Source organism: Ischnura elegans, chromosome X (genome assembly GCF_921293095.1).
Source record: "Ischnura elegans chromosome X, ioIscEleg1.1, whole genome shotgun sequence".
NCBI lineage: Eukaryota > Metazoa > Arthropoda > Insecta > Odonata > Coenagrionidae > Ischnura > Ischnura elegans.
The window spans coordinates 72,882,297-72,910,172 of record NC_060259.1 but is presented as its reverse complement, the minus strand read 5'-3'; the positions used below and the strand labels follow the sequence as shown (position 1 = coordinate 72,910,172).

General features: G+C 36.7%; 1 protein-coding gene across 1 annotated transcript in view; it reads left to right on the top strand.

Annotated features, from left to right (window-relative positions):
• Positions 1 to 27,876, top strand: part of LOC124171089 (protein Wnt-16-like) — a 315,609-nt gene that overhangs the window by 274,217 nt on the left and 13,516 nt on the right. The window lies entirely within an intron of this gene.

The window sequence follows — 27,876 nt, the reverse complement described above, 5'->3', positions numbered from 1 at the left end:
TCTTTATTTTATAATAAGCTAATGGCTACTCCAGAAACAAATTTTTTAAATTTTCTATTCCTACCATATTGGATTAATGTGAAATTTACCAGAAATATGTTTTTGTATGCGGAAGTGAAGTGGAAGTCTATCAACTCAAAAAAACATGTTGATAATATACCATAACATGCAAGGAAATATGTTAAGAATATCAATAGTCATTCCATGTTCTTTCCATCGCTATGGAGGTTAACAGCAACATCAAATTTAACGTGGGTAGGCTTTGCTTTCTTTTATCGCCTTATATCATGCTACTTTTCCTAGTTTCTCTTTCCATATCCCTAGTCACTTGACCTACCTAGTTACGTGCATGTTCCTTTGTCTTTTTCGGATATATTATTCGGTTGTGGCATCCATTATATTTCTTAGGTCTCATTTGAAAATCTAAGACGTTCTTCTATAAATTTTCCATTTAAAAAGGTAATGCGCTCTGCAAAATCGAAGGAAAGTCGGGAATTTTATTTCCGCCTTGGACTGGCTACCCAAGAAAATGAGCCCCTTCTCCGCTGGTCGTTATTTGTCTCCATTCGCGAGAAATTACTCTTTTAAAACGTACGTAATATTCTTAATTTTGCCGAAGTATATGGAGGTGACCTTTATCAACATACTCGTGTATCTCACATATAAATAATTTACATGTGATAAAATACTTAAATAAAATAAGGAACATTTTCGAATTTTAGGCTCAGGAAAATATCTGCAAGGATATTCTTTATATGCTATAAAATTTCAAAATGATAATATAGTTTCTAAGCAAGCAATACGTCACGTAAACATCTGATCGAGCTGGAGTGATGCTTTCTCTTGATATAAAACCAGTTGATCACAGACCTGAACGTAGATGAATTTGTTTCTATGTCCACGATGGTAAACCAGCAGCTCCTGCATGAAGTTGAATAGAAATGGTAAGAGGGAAAATATCCAAGATGAATTTTTTTAAATAGCTTCCACTGCTTCCGGATCTATGAATGCCAAATTGTATTCATCTGCCCTTCCCTTTTTACATGGATCTTGTATTTTCTCAGTTCACTTCTACGTACTACCACGTAAATCGCCTCCGTGGGTGTGTGGTGGAGAGTGTTAGGGCACCAGCCGTTTACAGAAAGGAATAGTAAAGGAGATGGAAGTTGGAGATAATGTGAGCTATTGACGTAGGCCACCGTGCGTTTATTGAAGGCCTGTATTGCTCGTGGGAAAACGAATTCCTATACCAATTATTCGTTTGGTAATACATGTATCTCTATTTTTCTTCTCTATTAGACCCAGAAACATTGTGAGGTTCTCTAATTTAGGGGTATAGTTTACATTAATTAATGGGCTTTAAGATTACCCATCGGCCACTTAACTTCGAAGAATGCCAGCTATAAAAGCTGAAGGAGGGTGATCATATGCATGAGTGAATGAATTAATATTTATTGATGTTCTGGGGTAAATTGTAGGAGCAAAAAAAATAAATTATATACCATACTCTACTCGGAGACAGTTAAATATCATTTTGTCTAAATATTAAAAATCACTGATTGAAGAAGCATAATTCTTTAGGTTTTAAAGAAATAATAACAAATACTCACAACAATAAGTTCTATTCTCTGGGTATGCTTGCATCCTCCTTTAAAATTTGATGAAATTGTTCAAACAGAAATTGTGTATTTTGTCGAGGTAGAAATTAGTGTTATAAAAATTGAGAACTTTTAACTATATGTAACGGTTTATATTTGATTATTAGTATTTTTGAGCACACTATTGTGAAAATTTAAAATGATTTTTGATCACAGGGAGAAAGACAAGAATAATATGCACTAGCACCAACCGCTGCCAATGAATATTAGATGATGATAAACCCAACAATGGGTCCTTTGGTTATGCCTGTATTCCCCCTTTAAAATATGATGAAATTGTTCAGAATAATGTAGTGTATTTTTTTAATGTGATATAAAAATTATTATCATAAAAATATATAACTTTTAACTTCATTTAACCGGAGTGTTTGTTTGTGGCGCAAAAACAATGGAACATCCATTCACTCCCAGCCATTCTTCCCGACTCTCCTTCCCATCGTCCGGACCAAATACTCTCCCATCCTTCCTCCCACCCCACGGCTCCCATCAGCCGCCCCCAACTCCCACCCCCACCGCCTCCAAATTCCCCTACCCCGGCCATGATCCCCATCCAGATTTTTCCGACCGCTAACAACGCCACCACCCTCCACGTTTCGGCGGCGTTCCCGAGGGGCATTGGCCGTCTCCCCAACGGGCCTGCCGAGCTGACTGTCAGATTTCCAGCCGGGTTTCGTTTCATAATGAGCTCATTAGTGAGCGGGGGAGGGTCCGATAGGGGATTTTAGGGAAGGGGGGCACCGGCGGTATATTTTTTCCATCCTCCCCTCCCCAGATTTTCATTCCATTTTTACACTAATCCTACATTTTTTTCCAACGTGGGCCACCCGTCCCGTCTGCCCCCTTTTATTCCGTGTAATTAACACTGCCCAATCATCTCGATATTATTCTGGCGGTCAATCCCTTGACGTTAGGGCCATTATGTTTGTGGGTGGGGAGCAGTATGCGTTGTAGATTGTACAACTACCGGTATTCCAATGGTATATGAAGCTTCATGGTGAAACAAAACACAGTACTATTCCACAAACTTTTATTTTAACAGCCTACTAGTTTCGACGTTTACACCGTCATTATCAAGACTAACTGAGCAATAGCGTACGACATCCAGCCTTATTTATCCAACAATAGTGTGAGGGAAGGAGGAGGAGGGGGAACTAAATGAGGAGGAGCATTGTTGGTTGGATTGGAGGGTCAAAGCACAAAGTATAAAAGCTTAGGGGGGGGGGCAGGTAGATAGAAAGTCAGGTGGTAACGAGGTTAATGGGAAGGGGAGGAGGAAGGATTGTCAAGGAAGAAGTCAGATTTTAAAACAGTAGATAAAATATTAGAACACTTGAATACAGTCATATCATTAAAAATTTCGATGTTACGTGCAAGAGTGCATTTGGTGATTTCTAAAATTTCTAAAATATCCAGTGTTACACTTTTGTCATGTACATGTAAATTTATAACAGGAGTAGTATCTACAATTTCAAGGTATGGTGGAACGAAATTTAAGTTTGCCTAGTTCAGTCATGAGACCGGTTGAATTTAACACGTGTTGTGGTAATATTTCGTGATTTTTTCATCTCGGTGAAATTTTATTTCTTTTTCAGGCTATCCTAATGCGTAGGGACGAATTGAAAAACTATACTCACTGAATGTTCTCTGCAGATAGTACTTCAAGAGTGGTCCTTATTGCCCATTAAAATTTTCAAATGGATCTGATTTTATTCTCGGGTTGTCTTTTTCAGGCTAAATTTCGAATTTAAAAAATTGTAAAAAAAATTCCAATTTACCTAATGGTTCTAGGAGTGATAAATAGCAAACATCATTTATATGCTTAATATTAGTGACTGTTTAAAGGTATTAATTGTTTAAAGTTATTAGATTGTATTTGAATCAGGCTGAAAGTTTTTAGTTCCTCTAATTATATTTTTAAAATGCACGAATGTTGCTGATCTAGGGTAGGAACCAACCAAGGAAAAAAGGGCTATAGAAAGTGAAGTAAATGGTTCTAGGAGTTATAAATAGCAAATATCATTTATATGCGTAATATTAGTGACTGTTTAAAGGTATTACATTGTATTTGAATCAGGCTGAAATTTTTTTAGTTCCTCTAAATATATTTTTAAAATGCACGAATGTTGCTGATCTAGGGTAGGAATTAATCAAGGGAAAAAGGGCGATAGAAAGTCAAGTAAATTAGAGCACGTGAAGAGGTATTTTTTCCCTTCCTCTCACCTACTCCCGATTGGCATTCTTTTAATTTCATTTTGAAACTAATCCCCGATTTTCCCTGCGTGGGCCAACGGTCTGTTATTTTCCCCTTCTCGATTCCGCGTAATTAACACCGGTCAATCATCTCGATATCAATCCGCGCGATCAACCCCTCACGTCTAGACCTACGTGCCGTGTTCCACAGTCCGGGAGCGGGGATAGGTTTCCTTACTATACCGCGGTTTCTGGCCAGTGTGATTGTTTCCCGGTATTCCTTAGTATTATAGTAATTATTCCTTGGCATATATTCAACGTTTCGCAACCCTCGCTGGCCACTTCTTCCATAGGTAGTATACGTTTGCTGTTGTCGCTAAGCTCGAGTCAGTGGGGTAGCAAATTGGGGGATCCGGGGGTCTGGACCCGCCAAAAATATAAAAGCACACTAACTTTTCGCCACAAAAAATCAAATATTGAAAAAATCATGAATTTACAAAAGATTTATTTGAAAAATGAAGTTTTTTTCAATTATTAAGTGTTAAAATAAGTTTAAAACCCTCTACTTAGTACCCTGTTTTTCAAAAATTTTCCCCCCTGGTTTTGGACCCCCTCGAACGAAATTCTTGGCTACGCCACTGGCTCGAGATATTTATATCTTCGGTGCCCGCGGGTACGGAATATTTTGAATTGCCTTCATGTATTCATCATGCAAGTAAGTTAATGTAAAGTAGAATATCCGAAGCAGCTAGTATTTAAAATACTTTTTTTAGAATATTTAATACTTTCATTTTGAACGTTTTACGGTGAATAGTTTTAACACGGACGATGACTTGATTCCTGGCATATCATTTTCCTTGATAATAATATATCAGTAAATATTGGTCGGCTTCCCCCATCAATATCATCTTAATTCATTCCGTCGTTCTCGATAGAATGATGACTTTAAGATTAAAAAAACACCAATTTTTGCAGGTATATCTTGACGAAACCACACTTCTTTTACTGTACCAAATTATCTCATTTCTGTCAGAGAGGAGTCAATCACGTATGAAAAATTGCTAAGCATAAATATAAGATTCACGAAAAATCACAAACACATTCTCAAAGCTTCTTCGTAAATGACCAACATGACCACCTGAAGACTAATTTCGGTCTATGCTATTATTTTCCTTATGCTTACAAATTCTAATAATTTACTGATACGAGATTGAGGCTTAAAGTGGGAAATGAGTTTTTAATGTTTGGACATATCAACAGGCATTCTTTTGGGAGATGAGAGGTCAGTTCTTAATTTAATTAGCAATCGGGAAAGGTATGGATATTGTTAAGCAATCTGAAGCAATACTACAAAACCACTACACATTCAAGGCTTTAGTCTTTGCAAATGAAGAGGTCTTTGTGGCCGAAAACATAAAAGATTGATTTGAATTATTTGATATAATTGCAAAAGAGTAGAATAAAGTCGGGTTTACTACAGCCAAAAACGAAACAAAACCTTTCATTGATGGATAACATTTTATTCTATTTTATTAAGGTATTGTGGGAAAGGCACTGGGAGAAGAAAGATAGGATTGCAGGTGCATTGTGAGTGATAACTGAAATCATCCTTGTTTTTAATGGCCAAGGAGGTAATACTAGGTAATATTAAACGCGTGCTTACAATTACCACCTGATTAGAGGCGTAGTAAGCACAAAACATCATCACCTTCTAGATTTTCCAACAATACAATATGTTACGCGCTAAGAAGCATGGGGAAACCTCGGTGACTTCATTCAGTGATTTTTCCGTTACAAAACGCGCAATTCTCTTCCATGCATTTTCAGAGTTGTCTCCATTACTGAGTCGTAATAAATTATAAGACTACCCTTTTACCCTATCATACAGAAAGGACGAGGTGACCTGTAAGCATAAAGTCTGAGGCTTGTAAACACAAAACAAGTACTCTGATTTTTCTCCTGCTAGAATATTTTCATAGATTGACAATATATTTTTTTTATTTTATTTAAATTCAACCGTGTCAGGCGAAACATGATGGAACTCCTTCATGATGTATCAGAAAGGAAAGACAGTGGCAGGTTCCACAATGTTTTAAATACTGCGACCGGTTTCAATACATAGTATCATCATCAGCCTGATATTAATTGTCGAACCTGCTATTGTCTTTCCATTTTATTTAAGGTTAAAATACACAATGCCCTTATTAGCGTATGGCATATTTTAATTCCGAAATACTCAAGCACATTGTAGTTTGAACACAAAATATGGTATTAATTTCCAAACACTCTCAGCCAAATTGCTGGTGCTGAAAATTGCTATGGTGGTGAAAATTTTGAATTTCTGTGAAATTCTAAATTTTCAGCACCAGTAATGAAATTAATTAAAACACTGAAGCTTCACTTTAAGTAGCCTCAAATCTCCTTACCTCTCACGTATAAGCGGCAGCTGCATTGTTTGCTTAGGGAATAATGGATACATTTTTCGATACGCGAAATTATATTTTTAAATCAAAACCATTCCATAGTAGCTGTGCTTTCTAAAAAGCAACTAAAGTGCAGGAAGAATGCTTCTAATAGGACGCCAAAACCAGCGAATCCTATCATAAGTGGAGGACTAGAGGGAGGCAGTGGTTGCCAAATAAAAACTGTTTTGAATTATGCATTTTGATTTAAAATATATTCTTGAATAAAAAATGTATTTTCTAAATGTATTTTGGTTGGATAGTACAAAATGCATTCGGAATGGTATTTTAGGCAAAAATGTACTTAAAGTTTATAAGTATTTTCTCCTAAAAATACTTCATACATGTGTTTCATTGGGAAAATATTTCCGTAATCGTATTTAAAATTTTAAGTGGGCTACAAACATGTATTTCAAATACATAGATTTCCGATAGTGACAAAATCTATCCACAATAATAACAGCAGCGCGAGGTAGCCATGTACACTTTACGAGCAGCACTTTCAGAAATATTATCGCCCACGATATGTCGTCCTGATAGTTCTGTTCCTAATTATGACAATCGAAGGCATATATAACCAAATGATACCGAGAAATTTTAGAACACTGTTATGAAGAAATAATGATTTTCAACGCTCAAATTTAGCAACCATGAGCGTCAAAGATAAATGTTTCCCCAAAATAAATGCAAGAATCCATTTTAGAGTTCAAAACCTCAGAGCACATGCAAGCGTATTGTTAAATTAAAAGTTACTGGTACTTGACGTAAAGATATCGCAAAATGAATTGAAATCGGTTTTACAGTGAAATTAATTACTTGTGGAAAATTGCAACTAACTTTATAGGTCACATTTTGTTAGAATTTCGCCAGATTAAGCCTGAAACAGCTCTATGTATATATTGAAGTGTATTTTCTGCGAGAAACATGCTCATGAAAAAATTGTTTCCTCGGTCCCGGAAATGGACCTTAAGACATTAAGAGGATTTGTTTTTATCTTCCTATCCCTCATTGTCACGATATACTTTGTCAGCGTTACACTGAAAATGCGTATTCTTATAGGCATATTGGAAGTCATATTTTGACGAAAGAATTTTATATGTTTCTGTAGTCCTCCAGCTCCCTCCAAGTGGCATATTTTCCAAAATAAAAATAGCCTAATGGTCTCATGGCGTAAATATGAATTTCGGTAAAATATGATTTTTCATCCATAAAAATTAAGCGTTTTATTTCGTAGGGAGCTTTAATGCAGCCCTTTTCCTCGATTAATCTGGGGACATAGAATATCAAAGGACCCCGTGTTCAGCGTGCCGTGGATTTTTTTAAATACGATAAGGAAACCTTTCGGCCGTTTTATTTCTCCAGCATATTAAATTTAATTAAGCCAACCTCTTTATGCCAGAGCAGTTGAGTTAGATCCTGAATTGGATCATTAAAAGAATCAGTCAGTATTTAGCAATCCTGTTTAATAATACCCTACGTTTTAAAGTTACGACCAATCGTATTTAGAAGGACCCAAGACATTAAGTATCATTAAAAGCTTAGCCATCTTTGATTCCAAATACGAAAATGTAATTAATAATTCAATTCCATTGGAGCATCCGGCATAGCCCTCAAAGCAAGCACTCACCTCTAGTTCGTAAATTGTATGATAGCGTCGCAACGAGCAGATTTTTGAGTATTCTATCTAAAAGTGTAGTGGAAAAAGTCGCATTACGTATGAAAAAGTAGGCAGAAAGAACAATATAGACATTTTTGCCACGTATGTACCTTTAAAGGCCAATCATCGTCATTCGTATAATCAGTCATTCCCGCATAATCAGTCTTATTTTGTCACTTTTTGTGATAATAATTATGTTGTTTAATAACGGGCAATAAAACCCATTGCCTGAGTAAAACACATCAAAAATAAACTAACGAAATAATGTTAAAGAAGAACAGGATTAACACTCTTACTTTAGAGTATACAAGAGTATATAAATGAGAAAACAAAAGACAAGATTTACTTTACTACACATTAGTACATAATCGTGGCTCAATAAGAAAGGCCAATTTTTAAAAAATTGAGAAAGGATGTTGCAATACAAAGTCACCCAGACTCACCACAAGGTAATTTGGAAAATAAGCAATAATTACTATGATATTGTACATTTACCATTGTATGATGCATTTTTGGTTAAAAACTAACGCAACCATATTGAAAATTTCGGGGCAAATAGGGTGCAAACTTTAAAATTTTCTGAATACCCAATTATTAAATTTTGCATCTCAGTATAGAGCGAGGTAGTTTTTTCAAATTCAAGACAAATTTCCGGTTAATTTCAATGGGTTAGCCTAAGTTTTAAACAAGCAACACGTAACGAATAAAAAAGTCTGAAAAAGGGAATGACGCGTCCTCTTAAGGCGGGTTTGTGATAAACCGAGAAAAATTTTATAACAGTTGACAGCATGGATTACTTATTGAGAAAATGGCCGGTGTGAGTTTAAAAAAAGGTTGGCCCTGTAACTCGAGCAAAAAAACGAAATAAAAAACGCTATGCGCAAGAAATGTAATTTCGCGGAGATACACTTGCAAGTGAATTCAGGTATTTTATATCTTTCAAGTAATCTTGCCATAGGGAAGGACGGAATGAAAGAATTGATATTGATGAGGGAAGTCGATCAGGATTATGATGACTCCCCAGCGAAGAGACCCTGCAATCTTACCCAGATCAAATTCAAATTTTTACGAATTGGTGAAATGAATGGGATAATAGTTTTATGATCAACTATCAGGCCATTCGGCGTTTCTCGGGAAAGATAGTATCCAGAGGAGTGGGAAACTTGGAACTAGGAACACATGGTCACGCAGCAGGATTTTTAGGCGCGCTGAACAGCAAACAACGAAAAAAATGATTTCGGTATAATGCGCATTGGATCAGCTTACGCTCCGCAACATTGATCGCTGTGTGTCCGTGCAAGCATAGACCAAAAGTGTCTTCTGAACTCATACCCCATCGAAAAGGTTTGCATCGAGAGGGTTAATAGCTAAGTGTAGTATCTTTTGAGCTATGTTTTCCCTCTGATCGAGTGAAATGGTGTGCCTACCAGTGCATCAGTGCATCACAGGAAATATTTAAGAAAAGGAATGTCACCCACTTACTTTCTGGCGACCCATGAATACTGATCATGTAATTCATTTATCTACTCATTGATGTGATTAATACCCATTGTTGTGTGAGAAGTAGCAATTTAGTTCTTTTTTCGTTTGTTTAGCTAAATTTCCTTTTTTTAAAGTTGTGCTATTTGTTTCGTGGTAATATGTTTAATGTTCGTTTTTCTGTTAGAAAAAAAATTGTTCTTTTCCAGTTCATTGTTAAATGATAACATTGTATATGTCTATTGGTAGCAATGCATATGACCACTTCCTTTATTTGTTTTCAGATTGGTTTATTGCCATACTAATTGTCCTGCGCACCACTTTAATAATTTCTACGTTCCAAAGGAGTTCACTCCTAGAACAATAAATGATTTTATTATTATTATTATTACCCGGCAGGATGTCCAACCATAGAAGTTTTATGACCAGATGTAACAAATGGTAATGAGAAATCGATACGAAGGACGCGTTGGACGCAACCGAAGTAGCACTACAGGGTCCGGGGGCGTGATATGCACCTATACACTAACTTTGGTCGCAATCCGTGCAGCCGTGTGGAAATGCATAGCGGACAGGCAAACAGACGTGCTCTTTTACACATATTGATAGATATGAATTCACCAGAACTCTAATGATGTCACCAACTGATAAAAAGTGGGCACCCAACTTTCGCTTTTATTGCTTTAAAGTTTTGAGAGAATGGCTGGATGCGTGAGGTTTTTTTCCGTCGTGGCTAATCTCTCCGATCCATCTACCGAATTATTTTCGTGAATTAAGATTTCGGTTCTGAGCGAACGACTCCATTGGATGTAAGACGTGAAGTACTGTGGAGAGGATGGAATGGAGCAGGGCCGCAGCTAGCGGGATTGTCAAGGGGTTCAACCACCCCCTAAATGCTTGAGATGCGGTGTCAAGTGTCCCCCTTCCAAATGTGCCCTCGTCACGCCGAAAACTTTTCCTTGGAATGGAGGTAAAAACCATCGCTTATATACTCATGCTCTGAAGATAAAGTCAAAGGGGCCTATGTGTGTTTATCGTGATCTTTGTTGTAAACCCAATACCTATGTTATATGCACTGGTTTAAGACTTTGTGTATTATGGGCGTAATATTACGCCTCGTGAAATCCTTCGATTTTTGTTACGCGAGTAATATTACGATATCCGTCTTTTTCAAAAATCGTTGTTTGCCATTTTTAACAAAGTGGTAAACCTCTATGTCCAGCCTCTAAATGAAATCAAAAAAAGCAAAAGCAAACCATTATTTTAAATTATACCAAACACCTGTAGCATTAGCTACGATGAATGGAATCCTTCAGAAGTTTCTCCTGAGGCAGTGGCGCCGACTCCGTGGGGCTTGAGGGGGCCCGAGCCCCCTCAAAAATTCCTTATGGGTGTGAGGAAAAAATTTGTCACGCTTGCCGATTTTCCCCGGAGCGTCCAGATATCGAGACTCGAGTTATCAGGGTTCTAATGTTGATCACAAGACTCTTGTAAAATGCTTAAAAAACTTAAAACTCACTACTTATAAAATTTCCCGGGGCAAGATCCCTGGTTTGGGCCCCCCAATATTTTTTTATAAGTCGGCATCCCTTTCTAGAAGGACTTATGTTACCACTTCATAATACAGATTGACTTGATATCCGAGGTGGCTTGTTTTTATATTTTCTCGAACGCCGCGCCGGAACTCCCACGAACATTCGAGAATATCTGTGGTCCTTAAAAATACCGGCCAGCGCCGGCATTTGAATACGGGTGGGTTTGACTTTAGAGACTACACCTTCAACGTTGTTTCCTTGCACCTTTTTCATTTTTTAATTAATACCTTGGTTAAAGGTTGTTTTTTTCAGACGTAATTTTGATTTTTCTGTTTTTTTACCTTTAAATCGATACTTGAATTTTCTGCAGGAGTTTTAGGAAAACTGGAATTTCAAAGACTTGCGTCCTCTTGAGGACTCAATGGTGGCCTAAATTGGTGGCATTGTGGCTATTTAAAATGAAACATGTCTTAAAGTTGTACATGAAGAATATCTTTATTTTACGTCCATATGCTGAATACTTTTGGTTCATCAAACCCTTCCTCTGCATTTCTATCGCCATTGATTACCTACCAAAGCCAACCATTTTTATTTTTGTCCGAAATGCTGTAAATAATAAAATTATATCTGTGCTGAAAAGAATTTGCGCACTTAATGTCAACGCATAATAGTTTTTTTAATCAAAGCAATTCAAGCACACAATTTCACATAATATTTTTTCAATTATCATAAAATTATAGAAGTGTTTGAACGGTTGTTTTTTTCTGATTATATTTAAGTTACTTGGTAGCATAATAATGATGCATTTTCATGAATTAGGGTTAAGTGTACTTGTTCCCATGGGTACCATTTTTCTAACCTGTATTATAACATTTAAGTTTATTTTATGAAATATGCATATGCGATGTGGAGATTTTTTAATGATAAATCTCTCGATGCTGATAATGATGGTAATAATGCCAATACTTTGTTTAAAGTGATCATAAATCGATTGAGGCTCATTTAAATAGCTTGGCAACCTGAAGGTAGTAGGCATAAATATCATCATACAGGCTTAATTATTTTGTGGCGATCTTGATTCTCAAATTTACGAATTATCTCTGCTTTCCACCATTATTCGAAAAGATAAATTCTTTGTGCTCACTAGGAACCTCTGACTTACCGATATACCAATTGAAACAGAACGTCCAACCTCCACTCTTCACGGATTTAAATACTCGGTTATTCTTTGCTTTTTATCATATGCTTGATGATGGCTAGTAGTGCGATAACGGTTCAATTTTTCATGCTATGTTATGTTTTCCATTTTATTGCCTCGTTACTTGAGTTTGGTATGACCGTGTTTGTGGTTGTAATTTTTCTGTTACATCTCTTAAAGATAGGCAATTGTTTTGTGCTATTAATTTTCTTAATTCTTTGGTAACTTAAATCTTAACCTATGTTTACAAATTATTCAAGTGTGGAATTAGGTCCCGCAAAGGAAATATAATATTTTTGGTGTTACCGCTTCATCACATTTCAAAGGGCAGATGCTAGTTTCACATCATCGATGCTGTAATTTCCGTTGGAGGTTTTTTTTCATAGTCAAAATGCTAAATATTGGAGATCGAGAAGCTTAAGGAGAAATATTTCACAGTCCACCAGAAAATATTTCAATTTTCTGCGATTTGGCTACCCGGGTGAAATAAAGATGCCACTGGGTTTGATGATTAACCCTTGTATCTAAATCCGTGTACACATATCGCAGAAAATTTAAAGATTTCGATCTTCAAAGTATTTCCCTTCGAACCACCGGGTCTCCATGATTTAGCAATTTAACTGTATAAAAAGCCTTAAACACTTAATTTATGCGAAAAATTAAAATGAGGTGGCTGTTTTAAAAAGCGATCTTCCCAGCCGCAGCTGGGTATCCACGAGTTATTTTTTCACTTAGGTACTCCAAATCTCTATTACATAAATCTATATTGTAAATGTTTTTCACCATAAAAACATGAGCATTGTAATTGATTACCGATTGGAATAACTTATCAGCATAGAAAAATTAAGTTTGAATTTTCCTACATCATCATCACAGATGCCTGAATTTAAAGTTCTCACACAGACTCATTATAATCGAAATTAGATTGCTGAATATGTAAAATATTGAGTTTTTTCAGTAAAATTAACTTATCTAAGAAGTAGATCCCATAAAACCGTAGATAAGTCGTATAAAGCAGTGTTTACATGCGTGGGTACCCGGATGGAATAAAGATGCCAATCAGAATTTAATTGGTAAGCACGCATATTAGAGTTATTGATAGAGGAAAGTCCAAGGATTTTGAATGGCGGGGAATTGTATACATATCGATAAGCCCGCCACTTAGATTGTGTTCTTCTCTCACCTTTCCTCTGCGGACGCGTACATCGCTTGTAGCGGATACCCATGTCACAGAATGGAATATCTTTGTGGAATATCGCCGTATTAATGGGAGTAAAAGCAACTTAGTGATCTTCCTGACAGTATTTATTCACCCAACGTGTTTCCACACTGTGACCCGGTGTTATAATGTCTTATTATCGCTAACCATGAGATGATACAGCCTTCAGCCTTACATAGCAGTCGTTGTAATGTTCTGGCTACCGTGAAGTCGAGTTTTATAAAGAAGATAAATAGAACTTTCAACCAATTTCCTTGTTTAATAATTTACTTATAGACAAAGCAAAATTATTTTTCGGGGTATTATTCAAATGTTTTATTTCGAAGGGCCCAAATGTACTCCACTTTCTCGTATTGTTAATGTCAGGTCCTTAAATTATGCCATAGCGAATAGAAAGTATGTGCTGTAATTTCAGTTCCATCGTATGGTATGGTATTTGGAGGAGGCGACCGACAGCCGAGGTCATTTGCGCCATGAGGGAAGGATGGATAAGGGAGGGTGGAGAGAAACTCGGCGTCGGCATTAGCCTGCTCTTAACGAAAGGCGCCAAAGGGACCACGGCTTAACGTCCCATCCGACGGACGGAGTGTTTACCTTGAAATGTTCTCTACTCTACATTCAAGCAAGAATCGGGCACTCTCTGAAAATTCTCTACCACAGCCGGGATTTGAACCCGAGCCCGCCTGGTAGGAAGCCAACACTCTAGCCACCACACCAACCCGATCCCCTCAGTTCGATCGTTTTAAACTTAAAAGAGGTCGATTAAGAGTCGTATCCCGTGTCCGACGCCTTACATTCGGCGCCGGCGTTAACTGTCGGGTGTGTGATTGAGCATTGTTGTGTGAAGGCCGTTCTTTGAGGGGGCGGCTCTTGGACCGTCTGCAGCCGTAGCATGTGCAAGAAGTGCGACTCGCGATCCTCTCTCTCAGGACTGAGTCTCGGGTGCTGATTGAGAGAAATAAAAAGAGGATGGGTGTAGTTGGTACGATGTGGTTTATTTTTCTTTGATTTTTCTCGCATTCTTACTTTCAGGTCCTTAAATTGTGCAATTGCGAATAGAATTTTTGTGATAAAATTTCAGTTCGATCGTTTTAAACTTTAGAGGTCACTCAAGGGAAATTGACAATATTTTAATCGACAAAGGAAAATTATTTATCGGGGTATTAATCAAATTTTTGATTTCGAAGAGCTCAAATTTACTCAATTTTTACTTCCGAGCAACCATTTCGAGGAATTAAATATTTTAGAGTCGAACGCGGACGCGCTTCCCTTTCCCCTTACGGTTGCCAATTTCAGCTCCGATTTTTTTACAGCCTGCTTTTCAGTCAACTTTTGGCTGTGGAAGTGATCCTTCCCAACGGATTTTTAATGGGTTAAAAACTGCTTTTAGTACCTCATCGTTGTGAAATATCGTCATGATAATGGGAGTAAAAGCGATAAGTATAGTGATTTTCCACACAGTATTTATTTAACCCATCGTGTTTTTCACACTTGAAGTCGGTTTTATAATGTCTGATTATCGCTAACCATAAGATGATACTGCCTTCAACTTTACCTGGCGGTGACTGCAAGTTATGGTAAGCGTAAAGTCGAATCTTATATAAAAGCTAACCAGAACTTTCATGTGCTAATTAAAGTTTAAGGCTGCATCATGGTGTATCTACCGATTCGATCGATAGATTTTTCTTCCTCATAGGAAAATCTACTAGAATTGGTAGAATATTAATAGCGTACTGCTTGGTTTCGCTGATGGTAGGACCTGCCCGCCTTTGTGACGGTGCAGGATTCCTCGTCCCCTCCCCTTCTTCCCCGTCCTACCCCTGGAGACGTCGTCGGGCTCCCATCGCGGCGGCGCCTCCTTTCCTTGTTCCTTCCCGTCCTTCCCCTTCTGGTGGCAGAGGAAAAAAGCTGATCGCTTATAGTCCCTGCTCCAGGAGTGTATCCCGCGAACCCGACCCAAGGGTTTCGTTCCTATTGCATCATGGTGTGGTTTGCGTTGACTAGGCATTATCAAACTGCCCCTAACTGAATCATTCTTATGAGTAAAATCTGTAGTTGCACTCTTGACAATAATGTAGTGTTTATGATCTTGGAGTATAGGTCATGATAAATAAAATACACATTTGGCCAACGTTTCGGAGATTTATTCTCCTTCCTCAGGGCTCTTAATTATAATGAATGTTTACAAAGAAAATAAAGAAAATAAATTAATTAAGTGGTTACAAAAATTTGAATACAATTGTGCAGTACAAATTCATTGGTAAATTATAAATTTTGAACAGAATTAAACAACATACCTGTGATAGAAAAGTTTCGTTACTAGGCTAATCATGGTTACTTATAAATATTGATTCATTTGTTAACAAATGGTATCTAAATTATACTAAACAATTTTAATTTCGATGAATTAAATAATAATTAATTTTACTTAGGTGTTCGATGTCCGATCTTTTATTGCAACCACTTAATTAATTTATTTTCTTTGTAAACATTCATTATAATTAAGAGCCCTGAGGAAGGAGAATAAATCTCCGAAACGTTGGCCAAATGTGTATTTTATTTATCATGACCTATACTCCAAGATCATAAACACTACATTGTTGTAATAATAAGGAAGGTCAGGAGAAGAAACTTTACTCTTGACAATGGAACGGCAGGTGGATATAAGTACTAGGCCGCTTTTATTTATTCATTTGCAGTCACAGAAAACCAAACGCAATCTGATCTAAGATCAAAATACCACAATACAAGCTGACTCTATTCATGAACCATACCATACGATACCCTCATCATTGAACAAATTAGAGTCATAAAATTACAAATTATAACACAATAATAATATAACCAATAGAAAAATAATAATAGAACCGAAAAATGAAGATACGTTAGTGTAAAATATATCATAAAAAATACAAATCCTCATAGACTATCCATATATCACATAGCCTGTTGCAAGAGATCTGTTATGTTCTGTAAGAGTTACTGTTAGGTTTGTTTCAATCAAGTTATAATGTTTCACTGTAGTTTAAATCCCTTTTTTTACGATATTTCAGCCATTTTTGAATTTCAAAATTGTAAATATCCAAGATTAATTGATTGGAATTCGAGGCTGAAACAATGGTGGAGAAAGTGGGGCTGTTTTTTTCTGCCTGCTTAGGTGGTCTCCCGAAAGGGAGAGGCCACCAAGGAACGGAAAAAGGTGATGTGGGTACGACAGCTTAGAAAGGTAATGGGACGGTCTTTATGTTCGAATCGCCAGCTTCAGTGAAAACCGTCGGAAAGAGCTGGGAAGAGAGAATTATGTTCCAATTCTCTGTATCTCGGGTTTTTTTTATTTTTCCTTTTCAGGCGTATGTTACTTTTCCAAAACTTTCATACTTACGACTTCTTTAGTTTCGAAACCAATATATTTTCTTCTGGAAGTCAGATGCATAGGTATTCTGCAATGAGTATTTCATAGTATCCATATATGTGCCGCTTGGGGGACTTTTGCAAGTGCGTGAGGAAAATCTATTGTAGAGCTAGCTATGGCGAGATGAAAATAGACAGAATAGAGAAGAAAGTTTGTTCGTTGTGAAAAATAACCTAAACTTTATTTTCCGTATTATAGTGGTACTTTTCATGCATGTAGGTGCTTTTATGAACTATATTGGTACCATATTATGAACTTTTTTGGTAATGATGTGCTATAAAAATGTTTTTTTTTTCAAAATTTTTGAGGATATCGGCAATCGCGCCCTATTTATTTCAATAGATTCAAGAAATGCATGTAAGCATATTCGAAAAAAAAATCTTTAGTCGAATGTTGAACACAAATACTTTTATGATAAGCTTCTGAGCAGAGCCAGGTTTCGCCAGTTGAAATGTTCATTTTATTTGATTGTTTGGGCTATTCAGTTTTTAATGTTATGTAATGAGCATCAAATGTAAGTTTGTCGTGCAATCACGTGCATAATCTTCCCGACTCCATCCTTACGAACCCTATATCATTTCATTGCCAATTTCAGCTTCAGTCTGATATGTGAGTCACTTTATGATTTCTTTTCTACCCACAGTCGATAAAAAATTGCCCGTAGATTTAAACAAATATTTGCTGAACTTAATTCAGTAGATAGAGTTCACCGTTCACAGCTACGATGAATCGAAATTAGCTGAAGTGAAATCGGTTACATTGTGACTCATTCATTTTAAATAGAGTAATGAAGAAAATTAAAATTTGATATAAATACTTTCATAGCTTTTGTGAAGGTTGGTAGTAGTGTATTATCTTAATCAATATCCGAATACGGATTCATCTGAATCTGAATGGATGATTACTATGTGATTGGATGAAGTATGCGTTCAAAAATGGGCTCAGTTCCCTTGCATTCAAATGTAGCGCCAAGGTCAGAATGCCTTCCCAAGATGGCCGAATGCGCAATTTTTTTACTCGTCTCGAGTATGGGCCATCACCTTCCGATTGTGTGGACCTCAATACCTGTATTGCTTGTGATGGGGATGCTGTGGTCGAGATTAATGGAGCCCATGCTTCGGCAGCGCCTCTGGTGGGTGGAGGTGGAGTTACGGGGGCGAGTTGGCCATCTCCCTTGGCGCGGGATGGGATTCTAACGGTCGGAGGGGGTGAGGTTATGGAGGGGGGGAATTCGTCCCTAATGGGGAATTCTCCCCACTCCAACCAACCTTGAGGATTCCTGAAGCGTAAGAATTTTGTGGACTCGATTATGAAAGCGATGGTGGCGGGATTTCCTTGCCCGTCCAACTCAAGTCTGGCCGCCTTCGACATCACGGCTTGCTATCGGCCAACCGTACGTACTCCCTCGTTCCCACATTAGCGTTGGTACGATCATAAAAATATTGCAATACGATGGCAACAATTGTGCTGCAGCTCCCAACGGTTTAACTCCTTAGTTCTCCTATTGATAATGAAAACAGGACGTTTCTTAATGGCTTCAACAATCCTGTAATTGATGAAAAATTTCTCGAGATTCCCACCGGGTGTGGTATTGGGTTAATTCTTTCAACGTTTCAATGGCTGAGTCTTCAGGGGTTAACTCTTAATGGTGAAAGAAATTTTTCATCGATCTAAATGCCGGGAAAACCTAAAATTTTAAATCCTGTAATTATGTAGTTATATATTTGCTTTTAAATTCACTGGAAAATTATTCTGCTGTGGCTCTATTTCTGAAATAGCTGCTTCGAAAAAAAATCGCTTCTCTCTTTTCACTTCCACTTCCGGTGCCACGGCGTCGTCGTAAAGTGGCAGCGTTCTGAACTACGTCTTGCGACTGTCCGGAAATGCATGCATCCCATGATTTCCCATTACGATTGTATCGATGATGGTGAGCACGAAATTAATCGGTACGGAGCGTAACTGGACGCATGATAGTGATAGGATATGACCCTACGATGAGTTCAGTGAAACCTGCGCCAACGGCCACCTCTATTCAGTGGCCACCGCCGTAGGTGTCCTTTTTTAAATGGAATCGAACGTATTTCCCATCGAAGCAATACAGATTCCACTTCTTTTCAGCGCCCACCTCATTCAACGGCCGGCGATCAGTCTTTCAGTCAACGTCCTATCCTTTTCAGCCGTCGACCAATCCTTAGCGTTTATTTGAACAAAATACTTTGTAGTCTGATTTGGGAATACTTTTCCTCTATTCTAGAAATTTCTACGATAAAAAATCTTCAAGGGAGAGGTACATCCTCAACTCCTCATCTTTCCTTTTATAACCAATAGAATAATAATAATAGAACCGAAGAATCAAGATACGTTAGAATTAAAGATATCGTATAAAATAGAAATCCTCATAGACTATCCATTTATCACATAGCCTGTTGCAAGAGATCTGTAAAGTCCTGTAAGGGTTGTTTCACTCCAGTTATAACGTTTCACTTTAGTGTCTTTTACGATTTTTCAGCGATTTTTTAATATAAAAATTGGAAGTTTCAATATTAAGGGGCCTTTCCCCCGAATGTATTGGTATTTGTGTTCCCCAGTGTCTCCTTCTTTATACCTCTGGACAGAAACGGAATTATAAATGGAAATTAGTAGGCATTGTTTTGATTATAAAGCAAAACAATGCCTTCTAAAATGCCTTCTAAAATGCCTTCAATGATTATAAAGCAAAACAATACGATCAAATTTTAGGACTTGGTTATGGATTAACCACTTTGCTTTAATGGATAGAAATTCTTCACTCGGGATTTGAAGACGGGCATTCCGTTCAAACTTCCAGATTCTAATCCACTACTTCACCACTACACTCGAGGAAATTGGGGTCGTATATGATTCTATTTTATTTTTAAATGTTTTAAGACCGACTTTGTTTCAATTATTAATAAATAACACGATATTTTGGGTAATTTATGGAGCAAATACATCAATCTTTAATATTTCAATGGTTGATTGAATTCCTAGAGCCAATAACACGACTGTCCTCAAGTCTGCAAAATAGTACTTGACTGTGAGCTCCGAGTCACGAGTTATCTATCTCGCTCATATACCAAAACCGACTACCAACCAGAGATGGGCAAAATACATGTCAAATGTATTTTAGATACAAAATACAAATTACTTTTAAAATCTGTATATCAAATACAAAATACAAATTATTTCTAAAAATGGTATTTTCGGTACTAAATACAAATGTAATTTCAAAATACTCTATTAAAATACGAAATACATGCCTTCACCGAAGTTCTTAGCTAATAAAAAATTAAAATCAATTCAAATAGGAACTATTTTTAGAATCAGAGGCTCAAACATTCTTACAACGTTTTCATAGGAAACTGGCAATTAGACCATTATCCATGGCGAAATGTCTTAAATAAAATGGAGAAAAATGTCTCCTGCACCTTTGGGAACAGCGTCAGATTCTACAAGTCCCCTCCACAAATTACTCAATGCACAACTTCGTTTCGCAAAATGCTCCACACGCGACTACGTTTTGCAAGTATAAAAGCGCCTACGGGTATTACAGATGTAAATTAAGGGGCAATTTATGGTCCCATAGATGGCAGGCTAATCTCATAGATGGCAGGCCAGACTCATTCGGGATCCCTGCAATCTCTTCGCCCGCTCTTTCTAATTATGCACAAAAACATTACATGTATTTTGATTTTGAATGTATTTTAAAATAAAAACTACTCTTTAGATGTATTTTCGTTACAAAATACAAAATACTCTCCGAAAATGTATTTCCGATACAAATTACAAGCTACAAAAGTATCGAAAATACATATTTCAAATACACGTATTTTCGATACTGCCAATCTCTGCTTACGACTATCAGTGACGGTTTAGTCCAATTATTTTTGACACTATAAATCCAAATTTCATTCAAATCTGCTCATTTATGAAACAGGAAGAAGGTGATTATTACAGTTCTCCAAGTTAACCCACCATAAAAAATTTAATACTAGCGAATTCGACATAATATCCCCGAAATTTGGAACCTGCAGTTAACGTTGATTCCATTAACCCTCATTTTACCCATCAAATCGATGCTTAAGAAGGGCGTATTACTCCCGCTCTACCAGTCATATTTATTATTTTTTCGTGATATATCACTCGTTCATCTCTTACTCTAATATCTTTCAGTTTTCATAGAGGATATTTCATAGCTCTTTTTCAACGTTGACGTGTAAATCAAAGTGTTACGCCTGAGAAAATACCGAAGGAAAATTTCGAAATTTTAGACGTGGGCGAAAGTTGACGAGGGTATCATTTATACTTCCAGCAAATTTCTACGTGATAGCCTCATGGAAAGTGGGAAAACCATGTAATTCATAGTGGTAATTTAAGGTAAACTTAGAAAGAGCTCCCAGATGTTAGCTTTGGAACGCAATGTAGTGAGATAGAGGATTAAAATGACCATCTGTTGATCTCCTTATGTAATCTACTTTGAGTTCTAATGTTAAAATAGCGCTTGAAGTGTAAAAATAATGCTGCCTGTGATTGTATGTAATGTATTTTAGTTCCACGAATTCACATAAGTTAGTTAGGAATAAGCATAACCACTTTTACGGTCTTTTGTTTATGTACCATGGATGCGACCTGAGTGTCGTAAAGTTATTTAATTTAAAGTTGTTCACTTTAAAAATAAAAAGTGAACCTTACGCAGTGAAATACTTCTATTTTCCGCAATGGAAAAGTTTCACGAAGTAAAGTCTGATGTTTTTAGTAATTTATGGCAAATTAAGTCTGAAATGAGTATTAAGTCACGAAAGAATATCAATCATTTGGGAGAGATGATTCCCCTTAAGTCGTTTCTAGAATCGTTCCATTTAAATTCCTTTCGTGGATGCTAAATGATTATTCCAAAGGCTCCAACCTTTGCTCCCTGGAGCGGCGTGGGTGGTCTCATGGGTAGGTTGCCGTGCTACCAACGAGTTCTAATGTGGACGATTTCACTGGAAGCTTGAAATTTTTGTAGCACGATTATCTGATCGCCCGAACCCCGTATATTTAAATAATGGATTCCAGTCGGCCACTAGATATATTGCCACTCAATTTAAATCAATTTCAATGGATTTGCTAAAGTCGCCTTCCGCGTCGCTGAAAGCCGAGCGATCCGAATTTCACGGATACAAACAGGGCTATTAACAGGAATTTGTATTCTTGATGATATCATCAATCAAATTTACAACTTTTTAATACTATACTAAGTGATTGCAAGTACTAAATAGTGAATACTGAGAATGAATGGATTCCAATGGCTCTGCAATCAATGAGCCTTGAGCGGCAGTATAAATCAAGCTGCCGCGGGGAGAACCAGGGCCTCTTCTATGTAGTCCTCTCTGTCAGAACTTGGTGGGAAATTGCAGCTAGCCGAGGAAAATGAACTGGCCTGATCAGCTATGATGAAACTAAACAAGTGTTATCGGCCGGTCGAACCATACCATGCGATACCCTCACCATTAAACTAAATAGATTCATAAAATTACAATTTATAACACAATTATAATACAACCAATAGAATAATAATAATAGTAGAACCGAAGAATGAAGATATGTTAGTGTAAACTATATCATAAAAATACAAATCCTCATAGACTATCCATATATCACATAGCCTGTTGCAAGATATCTGTAAAGTCCTGTAAGGGTTACTGTTAGGGTTGTTTTCCGATATTCCGATAAGAATCAGAGGCGATTCTTATCGGAATCTTTATCGATCGATTTCTTTATTAGTTTATTAATCATTAACATGTCTTTAATAGTGTTATTCTTTCATTGCCTTATTGTTCATTTACAAATGTGTTATAAATGTTTTCTTTATTCAGTAATCCAGTGGAGTTTCAGTTTTTAGTTATGTTCACATTAGAAGTATTATGTTATGATGCCCTTTTGTTATTATTATGGTATTATTCCCTTAGGCTTATTGTAGATGACGTATTCAATTGTTTGTTTATATTTAATTTTCAATGCGTTTCTTATTATTTCTCCATAACTTTAATTTGATGTTTGTTCTACAGAATGTTAAAACACCTTAAGCACACCACTATCGTTAAATTGGTGCTCTTAGGGGTATTGTACCCAGAACCAATAAAATTAATTATTATTACTATAATTATTATTATATTGTGTCGGATTATTCGCTGTAAATTTGCGCTTTCAATTTCAAATTTTTAGATTGCATAGGATAGACCTTTGTCAATATTTGTTTAGTTCTCAATTAGAAAAAAATTGCATTTGAGAAAATGCTGAGGTAAGATTGTCAAATTTGAGGTACTACAAGGAAATGTTGACTAGGCTCCACTCTGCTTAACCTGAAGAGCATCCAGCAAGAGTAATGCATCCTCTTTATGCGACTTCACTGAAAACGAAAGTCGAAAATGCGAGTCTGAAGTTCTTCCTGAAGAATCATGACGTTCGTGTTGGTATTTTGAGGAAAATATAAAAAGAGCTCCCAGATATTGACTTTGGGATTCAATGGAGTCGAATAAATTATTGAATTGACCTTCAGCCGATCTATATTATATAATGTAATTTCAGAGCGATTATTAAAATTGCGGTTGAGGAGCATAAATAAATGTTGACTGTTATTGTATTTCATGTATTTTAGTACCACAAAATCAAATGGGTTATTATGGAGTGAGCATAACCCTCGTGCATAGAATCGAACATCCGGATGACATCCTAGTTATACAACTAGGATGTCAGCCGGATTAAAACTACAAAAAAAATAATTGCTCCGAGTTTATCTACTTCTTACGCTGAAGGATGGTAAGACATTCGTATTATTTATAACGGTATGTACCACATTTCTGTGAAATTTTTACTGTGGGATTCGTTTCATATGAAATGCGAGTCTAGGTAAGTATTTTTTCGCATAGCATATCAAACTCGGAAATAAATACGCTCGGTGGTCATGTTATAATGTACCTTGGTCATAAATTAAACAGTGTAAAAGGAATGCTGGAAGAAATTTCTTGGAAAAATCTCGTCATGGTAGTAAGTTGAGGTAAAGCAAGAAATAGAAAACAGATATTCGCAGTGGAATTTAATTAGGGAGGAGAGAGGATTAAAGTGAACTTATGGAGATCTCACTTTTATAGTTAAATTTACGACCATTGGTTCCAGGCATGTAAATCTCTGGTTAAAAAGAAAAATCCTTTGAAATAAATGTTGTTTATTTTAACTTGATCGTATTTCATATATTTTAATGGCTTGGATTCAAAAGGCTGGGTTTGTACTTCGTGGAAATCCTAAATGCCCTAATGGATCTGAAAATTAAATGACATTTATAACTCCCCTGAAGTATCTATTAATGGAGCAAGCTTCCTCAAGAGCTTTTTCCACTACGACGCAAGCTTTCATCGCTAATAAAATATTTCTCTGAGTTCTCAGAGCAATATTTCAGCGGAATTTCAGTAACATTTCATGATAAATATGTGAATCGTATTTCCTCACGAGAAGAGAACGAAATGTTAGCCAAGAATATATAACAGATTTTGGGCTTGACTCTTTGCTGAATGGTTAACATCCGTAAAGATATTAGAAAAGGAATATGTGATATGATAAGTTTATAACTAAGAGTGATTTAGCTTGCTGACTTAAGCCTGCCTCTTTGAGTTGGCGTGATAGGAGTTACCTAACCAACCTGCTAACGTCTGCTGGTAAAAGGTATTAAGAAGTTCATTTTAGAGAATTTTTCTTTCACAATTGCAGTACAAAAGTATTTGAAGCGTTACAAAGCAATATAAGTAACTAGCAATAGAAAATTCTGACCACAATGATGTAGGATGTCACCTATTTCATGAACATGATATTTTTCCTATGTGCGGAATTGGCTCAGTTTTGGCAAAATCTGTCACGCGGCCTCTCACGTAGGAGACATAGGTTATGATAATGTGAAAATCCATTAATTCCAAAGTGACAAGAATTGTGTCATTGCCACTTAATTGTAAGGTGAATAAATAAATGCTGGTTTTATCTCATATGATGGTGCGACCTCTTTTGTGCTGTGCTGTGATTGGCCGGAATCTATAGCCGTTTTCTATTATCTGCTTGTTTCTATTGAAAGAATTTGGAGACAACCGAATATGTATTAGTTCCCGGAAGGGTTGGGTTTGAAACGCTCGAGATTATTGCGCACGAGTTAAACTAAATCTCGGTGGACTCAATGACGTTTTTTTTTTAACCTTTAAATATCTGAAATGGCGCTGTTTCTTCGATACCCCTCTATCGAATTTTTCTCGCTCTCGAGTTTATCTCGAGCGAATCAAGTACAACCTCCCTGACCTTTTTTTGCGATGTTTTTGTCTCGTCTTGCTACTATTATATTCGGAAATGGTGGGAAACTAAATGCATATTTTTCGTGATACCGACTTATTTTCGGGACTTTTTCAATTAGCGAGCTATATGAATGTGCAACGCAGTCTGGCGCATGGAAGTGGGATGGAGAAGTTTAGTAGTAGAGACCTCACCGCGGCGGATGCTGGGACAAGTTAGGACTTGTCCTGGAGACTGGACTCCTTCCTGCTCAGGTGGCCTCATGATGCCAGGAGCGATTTTTTAAATAGAATTTTCATGGCTGAAATCCATCGTCAGTTTCCGATGTTGATTCTGATCATTGACAAATGGAATGAGGTTTTGATAATTGTTGCCCCTCCAAACACGTCCGTATTCCATGAATATTAAATGAAAAATTTTTATTATGAGGGTTGTACATTTTGAGGTGAAAAAAAACTTTCGTTTGCAGGAATTAATGGTAGGTTCTCCTTATTGAACTTTTCCACAAATATTTGGTAGAGTTTAGCCTGATATGTTAATGCGTGCTATGCTAGCATTCCGAATAAATCCAAGCCATTCAGGCGTGATATAATGAAAGGTATGAATATAAAGGAAGGAATATTTGTGGAACAAGGCAACTACCTTTTATTTCAATATGTCGAACTTCCATTTTATCTTACCTGAGTCTGTGGAATTTATGGTCAGTAATGTCATTTTATCATCAATTTTTTACTTGAATCAATTTGCAAACGTGAAAATTTATCGTGAGCGCTACTCCTCTTAATTTTCACTACTGTGTCAGTCTGCTTCTTATTCAGTGCTTGTCTCAAAGGTACAACTCAACAGTAAGTGTCAAAATCGGTCGCATAAAATAAATTTTGTGTGGAAAATTACTAAGTGTTTGTAATAAAAAATAATAATATATATCATATGGACTGATGCCCTTTCATAATTCATTACAGTAGGCATAGATACATTGGATAAAATAAAAAAATCAGACATTTTGATGCACAATTTTTTAAATGCATTTTGTGGTAAATGAAAAATATCTATTGATTTACCAAGTCTGCTGAAATTCCTCGTTATCCTAAAAATTGGCAGGTGATGCATGTAATTCGTTCCTCCATGTGGAATATGAAAAAAGTAGTGAGATCTGGAGCGAACTGATCGTGAGGACATTCCACGCAGTTGAGTCAGCTACGATTGAATTGTCTCCCAATCATTCACTCTCTGATAAATCTCTTTTATTGCCCGGAAAAGCAATCGAAACGATCAACAATGTGGCCATTTTCAGATACTATGAGTATCGTGCTCTGGACTAGAAAGGACCGCATCTTCGGCGATAATGATCTTCCCACGGCGAGGTTGCAAGAGCATTGAGCCCGATCAATTTCTATGTCACTACTTAATTCCTGAAGATAAACGTTCAATGCAATCCTCTGAGTTATCACCAAAACCTGACTTCCGCACGACTTTGGGTCTTCGCGAAGATCGTCGATACTATCCTCAAGCTCCCGTGTACTATCTGTGTCACATATCAAAGTTTCACTGTCATTTTGGTGTTTGCTTTAGCGCCGCCTCATACAAAGTTGGCTCTTATTCCCGGTTCGTATTTTACCGGCAGAAAAGCACCTCAATTTTCACTTGAAGAGAATAGCAGAAGAAATTGACTTGACATTAGAAAGCTACGGCTATCCAGAGCAAACTTTCTGTCCATAAGAAACGTAGTTTGCTCTGAGTGACCCTAAATCTGAGTTTTTACGCTGTTAATTATTTCTCCTTGATTTTAGGCTCTCTTATTTATCGAAATAACGTGTCACAAATTGGCCCATAGTTTCAACGAATTTCTCATTTGAAAATTATACCAGTTGTGGGTAATTTCAACGTCGTAAGCCACCTTTCCTGATTATGTAGTCTACAAGGAAATATCCCATTTTTGTAAATTGTAATTAGCATTTTATTTTGGATTCAAACGAAGTTATCTAGAAAACATAATCATAGATACAATTTATGCACAGAAATGATATGCCTCATTCTATCTCTTGAATGAGCCATGACAATCTAAACCCAATGCATCAGGTAAAAATTCTAAAAACGTAATTAAATCTTTATCAATTGAAGAAATAAAATGCATAATTCCCGATATTTTTTCCTCGGTTTTACTTTGAGGCCTTTGATTGTTCCGAAGCCTTATTTTGGTGATTTATCTTTTTTTTCAAACTGTTAGTCTCCAAATATTGAGCGAGAGTGAATGGAGACTTTGATGCTAATGAATGGCATAGTGACCTGCAGCTAAATAATCTACTTTAATTATTAATTACTGTGTATTAAAGGAAGATAAGCTCCCGTGCTTCCGTCCGGGCGAGTTATTTAGACTTTTCCGATATTTCGAAAACAGAGTCTTTTGCCTCCAGTTTGTCTTGTTTTTTGTCCAAATGACTCTTGTCATTCAATAGTAATCAACGTTTTTCTTGTGCGTAGACAATTACTTCCAAAAGCGTCATCATAAAAAATTGTATTTTCATATGTGATTTTAAAAAATGTCTCGAAGAGCTTATTTGTGCTGCCGTCAGTCAATTGAGTAAAGTGAGAAGATTATATTTTGAAATGTTCATGAAAATAACGTATCTACGTTGTTTCTTCCACCGAACTCCGTAAGTTTTGAAAAGGAATTCTGTTAATTTTTCGCTGGCGGAATTTAAGTTAATAGCAGTCTGTATTCTGCTCATTTTCCTACT